Source organism: Pan paniscus, chromosome 6, assembly GCF_029289425.2.
Source record: "Pan paniscus chromosome 6, NHGRI_mPanPan1-v2.0_pri, whole genome shotgun sequence".
Taxonomy (NCBI): domain Eukaryota; kingdom Metazoa; phylum Chordata; class Mammalia; order Primates; family Hominidae; genus Pan; species Pan paniscus.
In genome coordinates this window covers 122,968,736-122,986,137 of record NC_073255.2, presented here as the reverse complement: position 1 = coordinate 122,986,137, position 17,402 = coordinate 122,968,736, and positions in this window count along the sequence as shown.

Genomic DNA, 17,402 nt, shown 5'->3' with positions numbered 1-17,402 from the left:
ATGTTTATAGAGATAGCGGTGGGGATATTTCCATGTTTATACAGATAGGGTTGTAGGTATTTCCATGTTTATAAAGATGGCGGTGTAGATATTTCCATGTTTATACAGATCGCGGTGTAGATATTTCCATGTTTATACAGATCGCGGTGTAGATATTTCCATGTTTATACAGATCGTGGTGAAGGTATTTCCATGTTTGTACAGATCGCGGTGTTGATATTTCCATGTTTATACAGATCGCGGTGTAGATATTTCCATGTTTATACAGATAGCGGTGTTGATATTTCCATGTTTATACTGATCATGGTGTAGATATTTCCATGTTTATAGAGATGATGGTGTAGATATTTCCATGTTCATAGAGATAGCGTTGTTGATTTTTCCATGTTTATAGAGACAGCGGTGTGGATATTTCCATGTTTATACAGATAGGGCTGTAGATATTTCCATGTTTATAGAGATGGCGGTGTAGATATTTCCATGTTTATACAGATCACGGTGTAGATATTTGCTTGTTTATACAAATAGCGGTGTAGTTATTCCCAGGTTTATACAGAGAGCGATGTAGATATTTCCATGTATATACAGATGGCTGAGTAGATATTTCCATGTTTATACAGATGGCTGTGTAGATATTTCCATCTTTCTACAGATGGCATTGTAGATATTTCCATGTTTATACAGATGGCGGTGTAGATATTTCCATGGTTATATGGATGGTGGTGTAGATGTTACCATGTTTATACAGATAGCGTTGTAGATATTTCCATGTTTATACAGATCGTGGTGAAGATATTTCCATGTTTATACAGATTGCGGTGTAGCTATTTCCATGTTTATAGAGATAGCGGTGTAGGTATTTCCATGTTTATAGACACAGCGTTGTAGATATTTCCATGTTTATAAAGATGGCGTTGTAGCTATTTCCATGTTTATACCGATAACGGTGTTGGTATTTCGACGTTTATACAGATAGCGATGTAGATATTTCCATGTTTATGCAGCTCGCGGTGCAGGTATTTATATCTTTATAGAGATGGCATTGTAGATATTTCCTTATTCACACAGATGGCGGTGTAGATGTTTCCATGTTTATACAGATGGCGGAGTAGTTAGTTCCATGTTTATGGAGATGCTAGTGTAGATATTTTCATGTTTATAGAGATGGCGGTGTAGATACTTCCATGTTTATAGAGATAGCAGTGTAGAAATTTGCATGTTTATTCAGATGGCTGTGTAGATATTTCCTTGTGTATACAGATGGCATTGTACCTATTTCCATGTTTATACAGATGGTGGTGTAGATATTTCCATGTTTACACAGATAACTCTATAAGTATTTCCATGTTTATACAGATGTCTTTGTAGATACTTCCATGTTTATAGAGATAGCGGTGTAGATATTTCCATGTTTATACAGATAGCGGTGTAGATATTTCCATGTTTATACAGACCGCGGTGTAGATATTTCCATGTTTATACAGAGAGCGGTGCAGATATTTCCATGTTTGAACAGACGGCGGTGTTGATATTTCCATCTATACACAGATGAACGTGTAGATATTTCCATGTTTATACAGACGGCGGTGCAGATATTTCCATGGATATGTAGATGGCGGTGTAGATATTTCCATGTTTATAGAGATAGCTGTGTAGATATTTCCATTTTTATACAGATGGCTGTGTAAATATTTCCATGTTTCTACAGATGACTTTGTAGGTATTTCCATGTTTATACACATGGCGGTGTAGATATTTCCATGTTTATAGAGATTGCGGTGTAGATATTTCCACGTTTATACAGATAGCGGTGTAGATATTTCCATGTTTATACAGATCGTGGTGTAGATATTTCCATGTTTATACAGATCGCGTTGTAGATATTTCCATGTTTATACAGATAGAGGTGAAGATATTTCCATGTTTTTACAGATATCGGTGTAGAGATTTCCATGTTTACACAGATTGCGGTGTAGATATTTCCATCTTTCTACAGATGGCATTGTAGATATTTCCATGTTTATACAGATGGCGGTGTAGAAGTTTCCATGTCTATATAGATGGTGGTTTAGATATTACCATGTTTATACAGATAGCGGTGTACATATTTCCATGTTTATACAGATCGTGGTGAAGGTATTTCCATGTTTGTACAGATCGCGGTGTAGATATTTCCATGTTTATACAGATCGCGGTGTAGATATTTCCATGTTTATACAGATAGCGGTGTTGATATTTCCATGTTTATACTGATCGTGGTGTAGATATTTCCATGTTTATAGAGATGGTGGTGTAGATATTTCCATGTTCATAGAGATAGCGGTGTTGATTTTTCCATGTTTATAGAGATAGCGGTGTGGATATTTCCATGTTTATACAGATAGGGCTGTAGATATTTCCACGTTTATAGAGATGGCGGTGTAGATATTTCCATGTTTATTCAGATCACGGTGCAGATATTTGCTAGTTTATACAAATTGCGGTGTAGTTATTCCCATGTTTATACAGAGAGCGATGTAGATATTTCCATGTATATACAGATGGCTGTGTAGATGTTTCCATGTTTATACAGATGGCTGTGTAGATATTTCCATGTTCATACAGATGACTTTGTAGGTATTTCCATGTTTATACAGATGGCGGTGTAGAAATTACCATGTTTATAGAGATAGCGGTGCAGATATTTCCATGTTTATACAGATAGCGGTGTATATATTTCCATGTTTATACAGATCGTGGGGTAGATATTTCCATGTATATACAGATACCGGAGTAGATATTTCCATGTTTATACAGACTGCAGTGTCGGTATTTCTATGTTTATACAGATAGCGGTGTAGATATTTCCATGTTTGTACAGATGGCGGTGTTGATATTTCCATCTGTACACAGATTGCCGTGAAGATATTTCCATCTTTATACAGATGGCGTTGTAGATATTTCCATGGATATGCAGATGGCGGTGTGGATATTTCCATGTTTATAGAGATAGCGGTGTAGGTATTTCCATGTTTATAGACATAGCGGTGTAGATATTTCCATGTTTATATAGATGGCGTTGTAGATATTTCCATGTTTATAATGATAGCAGTGTTGCTATTTCCACGTTTATACAGATAGCGATGTAGGTATTTCCATGTTTATAGAGATCGCGGTGCAGATATATATATTTTTATACAGATGGCATTGTAGATATTTCCTTATTCACACAGATGGCCGTGTAGATATTTCCATGTTTATGCAGATGGCGGAGTAGTTAGTTCCATGTTTATGGAGATGGCAGTGTAGATATTTTCATGTTTATAGAGATGGCGTTGTAGATATTTCCATGCTTATAGAGATAGCAGTGTAGACATTTACATGTGTATACAGATGGCATTGTAGATATTTCCATGTTTATACAGATGACTGTATAGGTATTTCCATGTTTTTACATATGGCAGTGTAGATATTTCCATGTTTATACAGATAGCGGTGTAGATATTTCCATGTATAAACAGATGTCTCTGTAGATATTTCCATGTTTAAACAGATGGTGGTGTAGATATTTCCTTGTTTATACAAATAGTGGTGTATTTATTTCCATGTTTATACAGATAGCGGTGTAGATATTTCCATGTATATACAGACGGCTCTGTAGATATTTCCATGTTTATACAGATGGCTGTGTAGATATTTCCATGTTTAAACAGATGACTTTGTAGGTATTTCCATGTTTATACAGATTGCGGTGTAGATATTTCCATGTTTATAGAGATAGGTGTGTAGGTATTTCCATATTTATACAGAAAGCGGTGTAGATATTTCCATGTTATACAGATCGCGGTGTAGATATTTCCATGTTTATACAGATAGCGGTGTAGATATTTCCATGTTCCTACACATGACTGTGTTGGTATTTCCATGTTTATACAGATGGCTTTGTAGATATTTCCATGTTTATAGAGATAGCGGTGTAGATATTTCCATGTTTATACAGATAGCGGTGTAAATCTTTCCATGTTTATATAGATCGTGGTGTAGAAATTTCCATGTTTATACAGACCGCAGTGTAGACATTTCCATGTTTATACAGATGGCGGTGTAGGTATTTCCATGTTTATAGGGATAGCGGTGTAGATATTTCCATGTATATACAGATGGCGGTGTAGATATTTCCATGTTTATACAGATGGCTGTGTAGATATTTCCATGTTTATACAGATGGCGGAGTAGTTAGTTCCATGTTTATGGAGATGCTAGTGTAGATATTTTCATGTTTATCGAGATGGCGGTGTTGATACTTCCATGTTTATAGAGATAGCAGTGTAGAAATTTGCATGTTTATTCAGATGGCTGTGTAGATATTTCCTTGTGTATACAGATGGCATTGTACCTATTTCCATGTTTATACAGATGGTGGTGTAGATATTTCCATGTTTACACAGATAACTCTATAAGTATTTCCATGTTTATACAGATGTCTTTGTAGATACTTCCATGTTTATAGAGATAGCGGTGTAGATATTTCCATGTTTATACAGATAGCGGTGTAGATATTTCCATGTTTATACAGACCGCGGTGTAGATATTTCCATGTTTATACAGAGAGCGGTGCAGATATTTCCATGTTTGAACAGATGGCGGTGTTGATATTTCCATCTATACACAGATGAACGTGTAGATATTTCCATGTTTATACAGACGGCGGTGCAGATATTTCCATGGATATGTAGATGGCGGTGTAGATATTTCCATGTTTATAGAGATAGCTGTGTAGATATTTCCATTTTTATACAGATGGCTGTGTAAATATTTCCATGTTTCTACAGATGACTTTGTAGGTATTTCCATGTTTATACACATGGCGGTGTAGATATTTCCATGTTTATAGAGATTGCGGTGTAGATATTTCCACGTTTATACAGATAGCGGTGTAGATATTTCCATGTTTATACAGATCGTGGTGTAGATATTTCCATGTTTATACAGATCGCGGTGTAGATATTTCCATGTTTATACAGATAGCGGTGAAGATATTTCCATGTTTTTACAGATATCGGTGTAGAGATTTCCATGTTTACACAGATTGCGGTGTAGATATTTCCATCTTTCTACAGATGGCATTGTAGATATTTCCATGTTTATACAGATGGCGGTGTAGAAGTTTCCATGTCTATATAGATGGTGGTTTTATATATTACCATGTTTATACAGATAGCGGTGTACATATTTCCATGTTTATACAGATCGTGGTGAAGGTATTTCCATGTTTGTACAGATCGCGGTGTAGATATTTCCATGTTTATACAGATCGCGGTGTAGATATTTCCATGTTTATACAGATCGCGGTGTAGATATTTCCATGTTTATACAGATCGTGGTGAAGGTATTTCCATGTTTGTACAGATCGCGGTGTTGATATTTCCATGTTTATACAGATCGCGGTGTAGATATTTCCATGTTTATACAGATAGCGGTGTTGATATTTCCATGTTTATACTGATCATGGTGTAGATATTTCCATGTTTATAGAGATGATGGTGTAGATATTTCCATGTTCATAGAGATAGCGTTGTTGATTTTTCCATGTTTATAGAGACAGCGGTGTGGATATTTCCATGTTTATACAGATAGGGCTGTAGATATTTCCATGTTTATAGAGATGGCGGTGTAGATATTTCCATGTTTATACAGATCACAGTGTAGATATTTGCTTGTTTATACAAATAGCGGTGTAGTTATTCCCAGGTTTATACAGAGAGCGATGTAGATATTTCCATGTATATACAGATGGCTGAGTAGATATTTCCATGTTTATACAGATGGCTGTGTAGATATTTCCATCTTTCTACAGATGGCATTGTAGATATTTCCATGTTTATACAGATGGCGGTGTAGATATTTCCATGGTTATATGGATGGTGGTGTAGATGTTACCATGTTTATACAGATAGCGTTGTAGATATTTCCATGTTTATACAGATCGTGGTGAAGATATTTCCATGTTTATACAGATTGCGGTGTAGCTATTTCCATGTTTATAGAGATAGCGGTGTAGGTATTTCCATGTTTATAGACACAGCGTTGTAGATATTTCCATGTTTATAAAGATGGCGTTGTAGCTATTTCCATGTTTATACCGATAACGGTGTTGGTATTTCGACGTTTATACAGATAGCGATGTAGATATTTCCATGTTTATGCAGCTCGCGGTGCAGGTATTTATATCTTTATAGAGATGGCATTGTAGATATTTCCTTATTCACACAGATGGCGGTGTAGATGTTTCCATGTTTATACAGATGGCGGAGTAGTTAGTTCCATGTTTATGGAGATGCTAGTGTAGATATTTTCATGTTTATAGAGATGGCGGTGTAGATACTTCCATGTTTATAGAGATAGCAGTGTAGAAATTTGCATGTTTATTCAGATGGCTGTGTAGATATTTCCTTGTGTATACAGATGGCATTGTACCTATTTCCATGTTTATACAGATGGTGGTGTAGATATTTCCATGTTTACACAGATAACTCTATAAGTATTTCCATGTTTATACAGATGTCTTTGTAGATACTTCCATGTTTATAGAGATAGCGGTGTAGATATTTCCATGTTTATACAGATAGCGGTGTAGATATTTCCATGTTTATACAGACCGCGGTGTAGATATTTCCATGTTTATACAGAGAGCGGTGCAGATATTTCCATGTTTGAACAGACGGCGGTGTTGATATTTCCATCTATACACAGATGAACGTGTAGATATTTCCATGTTTATACAGACGGCGGTGCAGATATTTCCATGGATATGTAGATGGCGGTGTAGATATTTCCATGTTTATAGAGATAGCTGTGTAGATATTTCCATTTTTATACAGATGGCTGTGTAAATATTTCCATGTTTCTACAGATGACTTTGTAGGTATTTCCATGTTTATACACATGGCGGTGTAGATATTTCCATGTTTATAGAGATTGCGGTGTAGATATTTCCACGTTTATACAGATAGCGGTGTAGATATTTCCATGTTTATACAGATCGTGGTGTAGATATTTCCATGTTTATACAGATCGCGTTGTAGATATTTCCATGTTTATACAGATAGAGGTGAAGATATTTCCATGTTTTTACAGATATCGGTGTAGAGATTTCCATGTTTACACAGATTGCGGTGTAGATATTTCCATCTTTCTACAGATGGCATTGTAGATATTTCCATGTTTATACAGATGGCGGTGTAGAAGTTTCCATGTCTATATAGATGGTGGTTTAGATATTACCATGTTTATACAGATAGCGGTGTACATATTTCCATGTTTATACAGATCGTGGTGAAGGTATTTCCATGTTTGTACAGATCGCGGTGTAGATATTTCCATGTTTATACAGATCGCGGTGTAGATATTTCCATGTTTATACAGATAGCGGTGTTGATATTTCCATGTTTATACTGATCGTGGTGTAGATATTTCCATGTTTATAGAGATGGTGGTGTAGATATTTCCATGTTCATAGAGATAGCGGTGTTGATTTTTCCATGTTTATAGAGATAGCGGTGTGGATATTTCCATGTTTATACAGATAGGGCTGTAGATATTTCCACGTTTATAGAGATGGCGGTGTAGATATTTCCATGTTTATTCAGATCACGGTGCAGATATTTGCTAGTTTATACAAATTGCGGTGTAGTTATTCCCATGTTTATACAGAGAGCGATGTAGATATTTCCATGTATATACAGATGGCTGTGTAGATGTTTCCATGTTTATACAGATGGCTGTGTAGATATTTCCATGTTCATACAGATGACTTTGTAGGTATTTCCATGTTTATACAGATGGCGGTGTAGAAATTACCATGTTTATAGAGATAGCGGTGCAGATATTTCCATGTTTATACAGATAGCGGTGTATATATTTCCATGTTTATACAGATCGTGGGGTAGATATTTCCATGTATATACAGATACCGGAGTAGATATTTCCATGTTTATACAGACTGCAGTGTCGGTATTTCTATGTTTATACAGATAGCGGTGTAGATATTTCCATGTTTGTACAGATGGCGGTGTTGATATTTCCATCTGTACACAGATTGCCGTGAAGATATTTCCATCTTTATACAGATGGCGTTGTAGATATTTCCATGGATATGCAGATGGCGGTGTGGATATTTCCATGTTTATAGAGATAGCGGTGTAGGTATTTCCATGTTTATAGACATAGCGGTGTAGATATTTCCATGTTTATATAGATGGCGTTGTAGATATTTCCATGTTTATAATGATAGCAGTGTTGCTATTTCCACGTTTATACAGATAGCGATGTAGGTATTTCCATGTTTATAGAGATCGCGGTGCAGATATATATATTTTTATACAGATGGCATTGTAGATATTTCCTTATTCACACAGATGGCCGTGTAGATATTTCCATGTTTATGCAGATGGCGGAGTAGTTAGTTCCATGTTTATGGAGATGGCAGTGTAGATATTTTCATGTTTATAGAGATGGCGTTGTAGATATTTCCATGCTTATAGAGATAGCAGTGTAGACATTTACATGTGTATACAGATGGCATTGTAGATATTTCCATGTTTATACAGATGACTGTATAGGTATTTCCATGTTTTTACATATGGCAGTGTAGATATTTCCATGTTTATACAGATAGCGGTGTAGATATTTCCATGTATAAACAGATGTCTCTGTAGATATTTCCATGTTTAAACAGATGGTGGTGTAGATATTTCCTTGTTTATACAAATAGTGGTGTATTTATTTCCATGTTTATACAGATAGCGGTGTAGATATTTCCATGTATATACAGACGGCTCTGTAGATATTTCCATGTTTATACAGATGGCTGTGTAGATATTTCCATGTTTAAACAGATGACTTTGTAGGTATTTCCATGTTTATACAGATTGCGGTGTAGATATTTCCATGTTTATAGAGATAGGTGTGTAGGTATTTCCATATTTATACAGAAAGCGGTGTAGATATTTCCATGTTATACAGATCGCGGTGTAGATATTTCCATGTTTATACAGATAGCGGTGTAGATATTTCCATGTTCCTACACATGACTGTGTTGGTATTTCCATGTTTATACAGATGGCTTTGTAGATATTTCCATGTTTATAGAGATAGCGGTGTAGATATTTCCATGTTTATACAGATAGCGGTGTAAATCTTTCCATGTTTATATAGATCGTGGTGTAGAAATTTCCATGTTTATACAGACCGCAGTGTAGACATTTCCATGTTTATACAGATGGCGGTGTAGGTATTTCCATGTTTATAGGGATAGCGGTGTAGATATTTCCATGTATATACAGATGGCGGTGTAGATATTTCCATGTTTATACAGATGGCTGTGTAGATATTTCCATGTTTATACAGATGGCGGAGTAGTTAGTTCCATGTTTATGGAGATGCTAGTGTAGATATTTTCATGTTTATCGAGATGGCGGTGTTGATACTTCCATGTTTATAGAGATAGCAGTGTAGAAATTTGCATGTTTATTCAGATGGCTGTGTAGATATTTCCTTGTGTATACAGATGGCATTGTACCTATTTCCATGTTTATACAGATGGTGGTGTAGATATTTCCATGTTTACACAGATAACTCTATAAGTATTTCCATGTTTATACAGATGTCTTTGTAGATACTTCCATGTTTATAGAGATAGCGGTGTAGATATTTCCATGTTTATACAGATAGCGGTGTAGATATTTCCATGTTTATACAGACCGCGGTGTAGATATTTCCATGTTTATACAGAGAGCGGTGCAGATATTTCCATGTTTGAACAGATGGCGGTGTTGATATTTCCATCTATACACAGATGAACGTGTAGATATTTCCATGTTTATACAGACGGCGGTGCAGATATTTCCATGGATATGTAGATGGCGGTGTAGATATTTCCATGTTTATAGAGATAGCTGTGTAGATATTTCCATTTTTATACAGATGGCTGTGTAAATATTTCCATGTTTCTACAGATGACTTTGTAGGTATTTCCATGTTTATACACATGGCGGTGTAGATATTTCCATGTTTATAGAGATTGCGGTGTAGATATTTCCACGTTTATACAGATAGCGGTGTAGATATTTCCATGTTTATACAGATCGTGGTGTAGATATTTCCATGTTTATACAGATCGCGGTGTAGATATTTCCATGTTTATACAGATAGCGGTGAAGATATTTCCATGTTTTTACAGATATCGGTGTAGAGATTTCCATGTTTACACAGATTGCGGTGTAGATATTTCCATCTTTCTACAGATGGCATTGTAGATATTTCCATGTTTATACAGATGGCGGTGTAGAAGTTTCCATGTCTATATAGATGGTGGTTTTATATATTACCATGTTTATACAGATAGCGGTGTACATATTTCCATGTTTATACAGATCGTGGTGAAGGTATTTCCATGTTTGTACAGATCGCGGTGTAGATATTTCCATGTTTATACAGATCGCGGTGTAGATATTTCCATGTTTATACAGATAGCGGTGTTGATATTTCCATGTTTATACTGATCGTGGTGTAGATATTTCCATGTTTATAGAGATGGTGGTGTAGATATTTCCATGTTCATAGAGATAGCGGTGTTGATTTTTCCATGTTTATAGAGATAGCGGTGTGGATATTTCCATGTTTATACAGATAGGGCTGTAGATATTTCCACGTTTATAGAGATGGCGGTGTAGATATTTCCATGTTTATTCAGATCACGGGGCAGATATTTGCTAGTTTATACAAATTGCGGTGTAGTTATTCCCATGTTTATACAGAGAGCGATGTAGATATTTCCATGTATATACAGATGGCTGTGTAGATATTTCCATGTTTATACAGATGACTGTGTAGATATTTCCATGTTTATACAGATGACTTTGTAGGTATTTCCATGTTTATACAGATGGCGGTGTAGAAATTACCATGTTTATAGAGATAGCGGTGCAGATATTTCCATGTTTATACAGATAGCGGTGTATATATTTCCATGTTTATACAGATCGTGAGGTAGATATTTCCATGTATACACAGATACCGGAGTAGATATTTCCATGTTTATACAGACTGCAGTGTCGGTATTTCTATGTTTATACAGATAGCGGTGTAGATATTTCCATGTTTGTACAGATGGCGGTGTTGATATTTCCATCTGTACACAGATTGCCGTGAAGATATTTCCATCTTTATACAGATGGCGTTGTAGATATTTCCATGGATATGCAGATGGCGGTGTGGATATTTCCATGTTTATAGAGATAGCGGTGTAGGTATTTCCATGTTTATAGACATAGCGGTGTAGATATTTCCATGTTTATATAGATGGCGTTGTAGATATTTCCATGTTTATAATGATAGCAGTGTTGCTATTTCCACGTTTATACAGATAGCGATGTAGATATTTCCATGTTTATAGAGATCGCGGTGCAGATATATATATTTTTATACAGATGGCATTGTAGATATTTCCTTATTCACACAGATGGCCGTGTAGATGTTTCCATGTTTATGCAGATGGCGGAGTAGTTAGTTCCATGTTTATGGAGATGGCAGTGTAGATATTTTCATGTTTATAGAGATGGCGTTGTAGATATTTCCATGCTTATACAGATAGCAGTGTAGATATTTACATGTGTATACAGATGGCATTGTAGATATTTCCATGTTTATACAGATGACTGTATAGGTATTTCCATGTTTTTACATATGGCAGTGTAGATATTTCCATGTTTATACAGATAGCGGTGTAGATATTTCCATGTATAAACAGATGTCTCTGTAGATATTTCCATGTTTAAACAGATGGTGGTGTAGATATTTCCTTGTTTATACAAATAGTGGTGTATTTATTTCCATGTTTATACAGATAGCGGTGTAGATATTTCCACGTATATACAGACGGCTCTGTAGATATTTCCATGTTTATACAGATGGCTGTGTAGATATTTCCATGTTTAAACAGATGACTTTGTAGGTATTTCCATGTTTATACAGATTGCGGTGCAGATATTTCCATGTTTATAGAGATAGGTGTGTAGGTATTTCCATATTTATACAGAAAGCGGTGTAGATATTTCCATGTTATACAGATCGCGGTGTAGATATTTCCATGTTTATACAGATAGCGGTGTAGATATTTCCATGTTCCTACACATGACTGTGTTGGTATTTCCATGTTTATACAGATGGCTTTGTAGATATTTCCATGTTTATAGAGATAGCGGTGTAGATATTTCCATGTTTATACAGATAGCGGTGTAAATCTTTCCATGTTTATATAGATCGTGGTGTAGAAATTTCCATGTTTATACAGACCGCAGTGTAGACATTTCCATGTTTATACAGATGGCGGTGTAGGTATTTCCATGTTTATAGGGATAGCGGTGTAGATATTTCCATGTATATACAGATGGCGGTGTAGATATTTCCATGTGTATACAGATGGCATTGTAGATATTTCCATGTTTATACAGATGACTGTGTAGGTATTTCCATGTTTTTACAGATGGCAGTGAAGATATTTCCATGTTTATACAGAAAGCGGTGTAGATATTTCCATGTATAAACAGATGTCTCTGTAGATATTTCCATGTTTAAACAGATGGTGCTGTAGATATTTCCTTGTTTATACAAATAGTGGTGTATTTATTTCCATGTTTATACAGATAGCGGTGTAGATATTTCCATGTATATACAGACGGCTCTGTAGATATTTCCATGTTTATACAGATGGCTGTGTAGATATTTCCATGTTTAAACAGATGACTTTGTAGGTATTTCCATGTTTATACAGATTGCGGTGCAGATATTTCCATGTTTATAGAGATAGGTGTGTAGGTATTTCCATATTTATACAGAAAGCGGTGTAGATATTTCCATGTTATGCAGATCGTGGTGTAGATATTTCCATGTTTATACAGATTGCGGTGTAGATATTTCCATGTTCCTACACATGACTGTGTCGTTATTTCCATGTTTATACAGATGGCTTTGTTGATATTTCCATGTTTATAGAGATAGCGGTGTAGATATTTCCATGTTTATACAGATAGCGGTGTAAATCTTTCCATGTTTATACAGATCGTGGTGTAGAAATTTCCATGTTTATACAGACCGCAGTGTAGATATTTCCATGTTTATACAGATGGCGGTGTAGATATCTCCATGTTTATAGAGATAGCGGTGTAGGTATTTCCATATTTATACAGATAACGGTGTACATATTTCCATGTTTATACAGATAGCAGTGTAAATATTTCCATGTTTATACAGATAGCGGTGTAGATATTTCCATGTTATACAGATCGCGGTGTAGATATTTCCATGTTTATACAGATAGCGGTGTAGGCATTTCCATGTTCCTACACATGACTGTGTTGGTATTTCCATGTTTATACAGATGGCTTTGTAGATATTTCCATGTTTATAGAGATAGCGGTGTAGATATTTCCATGTTTATACAGATAGCGGTGTAAATCTTTCCATGTTTATACAGATCGTGGTGTAGAAATTTCCATGTTTATACAGACCGCAGTGTAGACATTTCCATGTTTATACAGATGGCAGTGTAGATATTTCCACGTTTATAGATATAGCGGTGTAGATATTTCCATGTATATACAGATGGCGGTGTAGATATTTCCATGTTTATTCAGATGGCTGTGTAGATATTTCCATGTTTATACAGATGACTTTGTAGGTATTTCCATGTTTATACAGATGGCGGTGTAGAAATTTCCATGTTTATAGAGATAGCGGTGCAGATAGTTCCATGTTTATACAGATAGCGGTGTATATATTTCCATGTTTATACAGATCGTGGGGTAGATATTTCCATGTATATACAGATACCGGAGTAGATATTTCCATGTTTATACAGACTGAAGTGTAGGTATTTCTATGTTTATTCAGATAGCAGTGTAGATATTTCCATGTATGTACAGATGTCGGTGTTGATATTTCCATCTGTACACAGATTTCCGTGTAGATATTTCCATCTTTATGCAGATGGCATTGTAGATATTTCCATGGATATGCAGATGGCGGTGTGGATATTTCCATGTTTATAGAGATAGCGGTGTAGGTATTTCCATGTTCAAAGACATAGCGGTGTTGATATTTCCATGTTTATATAGACTGCAGTGTCGGTATTTCTATGTTTATACAGATAGCGGTGTAGATATTTCCATGTTTATACAGATTGCGGTGTAGATATTTCCATGTTCCTACCCATGACTGTGTTGGTATTTCCATGTTTATACAGATGGCTTTGTAGATACTTCCATGTTTATAGAGATAGCGGTGTAGATATTTCCATGTTTATACAGATAGCGGTGTAAATCTTTCCATGTTTATACAGATCGTGGTGTAGAAATTTCCATGTTTATACAGACCGCAGTGTAGATATTTCCATGTTTATACAGATGGCGGTGTAGATATTTCCATGTTTATAGAGATAGCGGTGTAGGTATTTCCATATTTATACAGATAACGGTGTACATATTTCCATGTTTATACAGATAGCAGTGTAAATATTTCCATGTTTATACAGATAGCGGTGTAGATATTTCCATGTTATACAGATCGCGGTGTAGATATTTCCATGTTTATACAGATAGCGGTGTAGATATTTCCATGTTCCTACACATGACTGTGTTGCTATTTCCATGTTTATACAGATGGCTTTGTAGATATTTCCATGTTTATAGAGATAGCGGTGTAGATATTTCCATGTTTATACAGATAGCGGTGTAAATATTTCCATGTTTATACAGATCGTGGTGTAGAAATTTCCATGTTTATACAGACCGCAGTGTAGACATTTCCATGTTTATACAGATGGCAGTGTAGATATTTCCACGTTTATAGAGATAGCGGTGTAGATATTTCCATGTATATACAGATGGCGGTGTAGATATTTCCATGTTTATACAGATGGCTGTGTAGATATTTCCATGTTTATACAGATGACTTTGTAGGTATTTCCATGTTTATACAGATGGCGGTGTAGAAATTTCCATGTTTATAGAGATAGCGGTGCAGATAGTTCCATGTTTATACAGATAGCGGTGTATATATTTCCATGTTTATACAGATCGTGGGGTAGATATTTCCATGTATATACAGATACCGGAGTAGATATTTCCATGTTTATACAGACTGAAATGTAGGTATTTCTATGTTTATACAGATAGCAGTGTAGATATTTCCATGTATGTACAGATGGCGGTGTTGATATTTCCATCTGTACACAGATTTCCGTGTAGATATTTCCATCTTTATACAGATGGCATTGTAGATATTTCCATGGATATGCAGATGGCGGTGTGGATATTTCCATGTTTATAGAGATAGCGGTGTAGGTATTTCCATGTTCAAAGACATAGCGGTGTTGATATTTCCATGTTTATATAGACTGCAGTGTCGGTATTTCTATGTTTATACAGATAGCGGTGTAGATATTTCCATGTTTGTACAGATGGCGGTGTTGATATTTCCATCTGTACACAGATTGCCGTGAAGATATTTCCATTTTTATATAGATGGCGTTGTAGATATTTCCATGGATATGCAGAAGGCGGTGTGGATATTTCCATGTTTATAGAGATAGCGGTGTAGGTATTTCCATGTTTATAGACATAGCGGTGTAGATATTTCCATGTTTATATAGATGGCGTTGTAGATATTTCCATGTTTATAATGATAGCAGTGTTGGTATTTCCACGTTTATGCAGATAGCGATGTAGATATTTCCATGTTTATACAGCTCGCGGTGCAGATATATATATTTTTATACTGATGGCATTGTAGATATTTCCTTATTCACACAGATGGCGGTGTAGATGTTTCCATGTTTATGCAGATGGCGGAGTAGTTAGTTCCATGTTTATGGAGATGGCAGTGTAGATATTTTCATGTTTATAGAGATGGCGTTGTAGATATTTCCATGCTTATAGAGATAGCAGTGTAGATATTTACATGTTTATACAGATGGCTGTGTAGATATTTCCATGTGTATACAGATGGCATTGTAGATATTTCCATGTTTATACAGATGACTGTATTGGTATTTCCATGTTTTTACAGATGGCAGTGAAGATATTTGCATGTTTATACAGATAGCGGTGTAGATATTTCCATGTATAAACAGATGTCTCTGTAGATATTTCCATGTTTAAACAGATGGTGATGTAGATATTTCCTTGTTTATACAAATAGTGGTGTATTTATTTCCATGTTTATACAGATAGCGGTGTAGATATTTCCATGTATATACAGATGGCTCTGTAGATATTTCCATATTTATACAGATGGCTGTGTAGATATTTCCATGTTTAAACAGATGACTTTGTAGGTATTTCCATGTTTATACAGATTGTGGTGTACATATTTCCATGTTTATAGAGATAGGTGTGTAGGTATTTCCATGTTTATACAGAAAGCGGTGTAGATATTTCCATGTTATACAGATCGCGGTGTAGATATTTCCATGTTTATACAGATTGCGGTGTAGATATTTCCATGTTCCTACACATGACTGTGTTGGTATTTCCATGTTTATACAGATGGCTTTGTAGATATTTCCATGTTTATAGAGATAGCCGTGTAGATATTTCCATGTTTATACAGATAGCGGTGAAAATATTTCCATGTTTATACAGATGGTGGTGTAGAAATTTCCATGTTTATACAGACCGCAGTGTAGATATTTCCATGTTTATACAGATGGCGGTGTAGATATTTCCATGTTTATAGAGATAGCGGTGTAGGTATTTCCATATTTATACAGATAACGGTGTACATATTTCCATGTTTATACAGATAGCAGAGTAAATATTTCCATGTTTATACAGATAGCGGTGTAGATATTTCCATGTTATACAGATCGCGGTGTAGATATTTCCATGTTTATACAGATAGCGGTGTAGATATTTCCATGTTCCTACACATGACTGTGTTGGTATTTCCATGTTTATACAGATGGCTTTGTAGATATTTCCATGTTTATAGAGATAGCGGTGTAGATATTTCCATGTTTATACAGATAGCGGTGTAAATATTTCCATGTATATACAAATCGTGGTGTAGAAATTTCCATGTTTACACAGACCGCAGTGTAGACATTTCCATGTTTATACAGATGGCGGTGTAGATATTTCCATGTTTATACAGATAGCGGTGTAGGTATTTTCATATTTAAACAGATAACGGTGTACATATTTCCATGTTTATACAGATAGCAGTGTAAATATTTCCAAGTTTATACAGATCACGGTGTAGATATTTCCATGTTTATAGAGTTAGCGGTGTAGATATTTCCATGTTTATACAGATAGCGGTTTAGATATTTCCATGTTTATACAGGCCGCGGTGTAGATATTTCC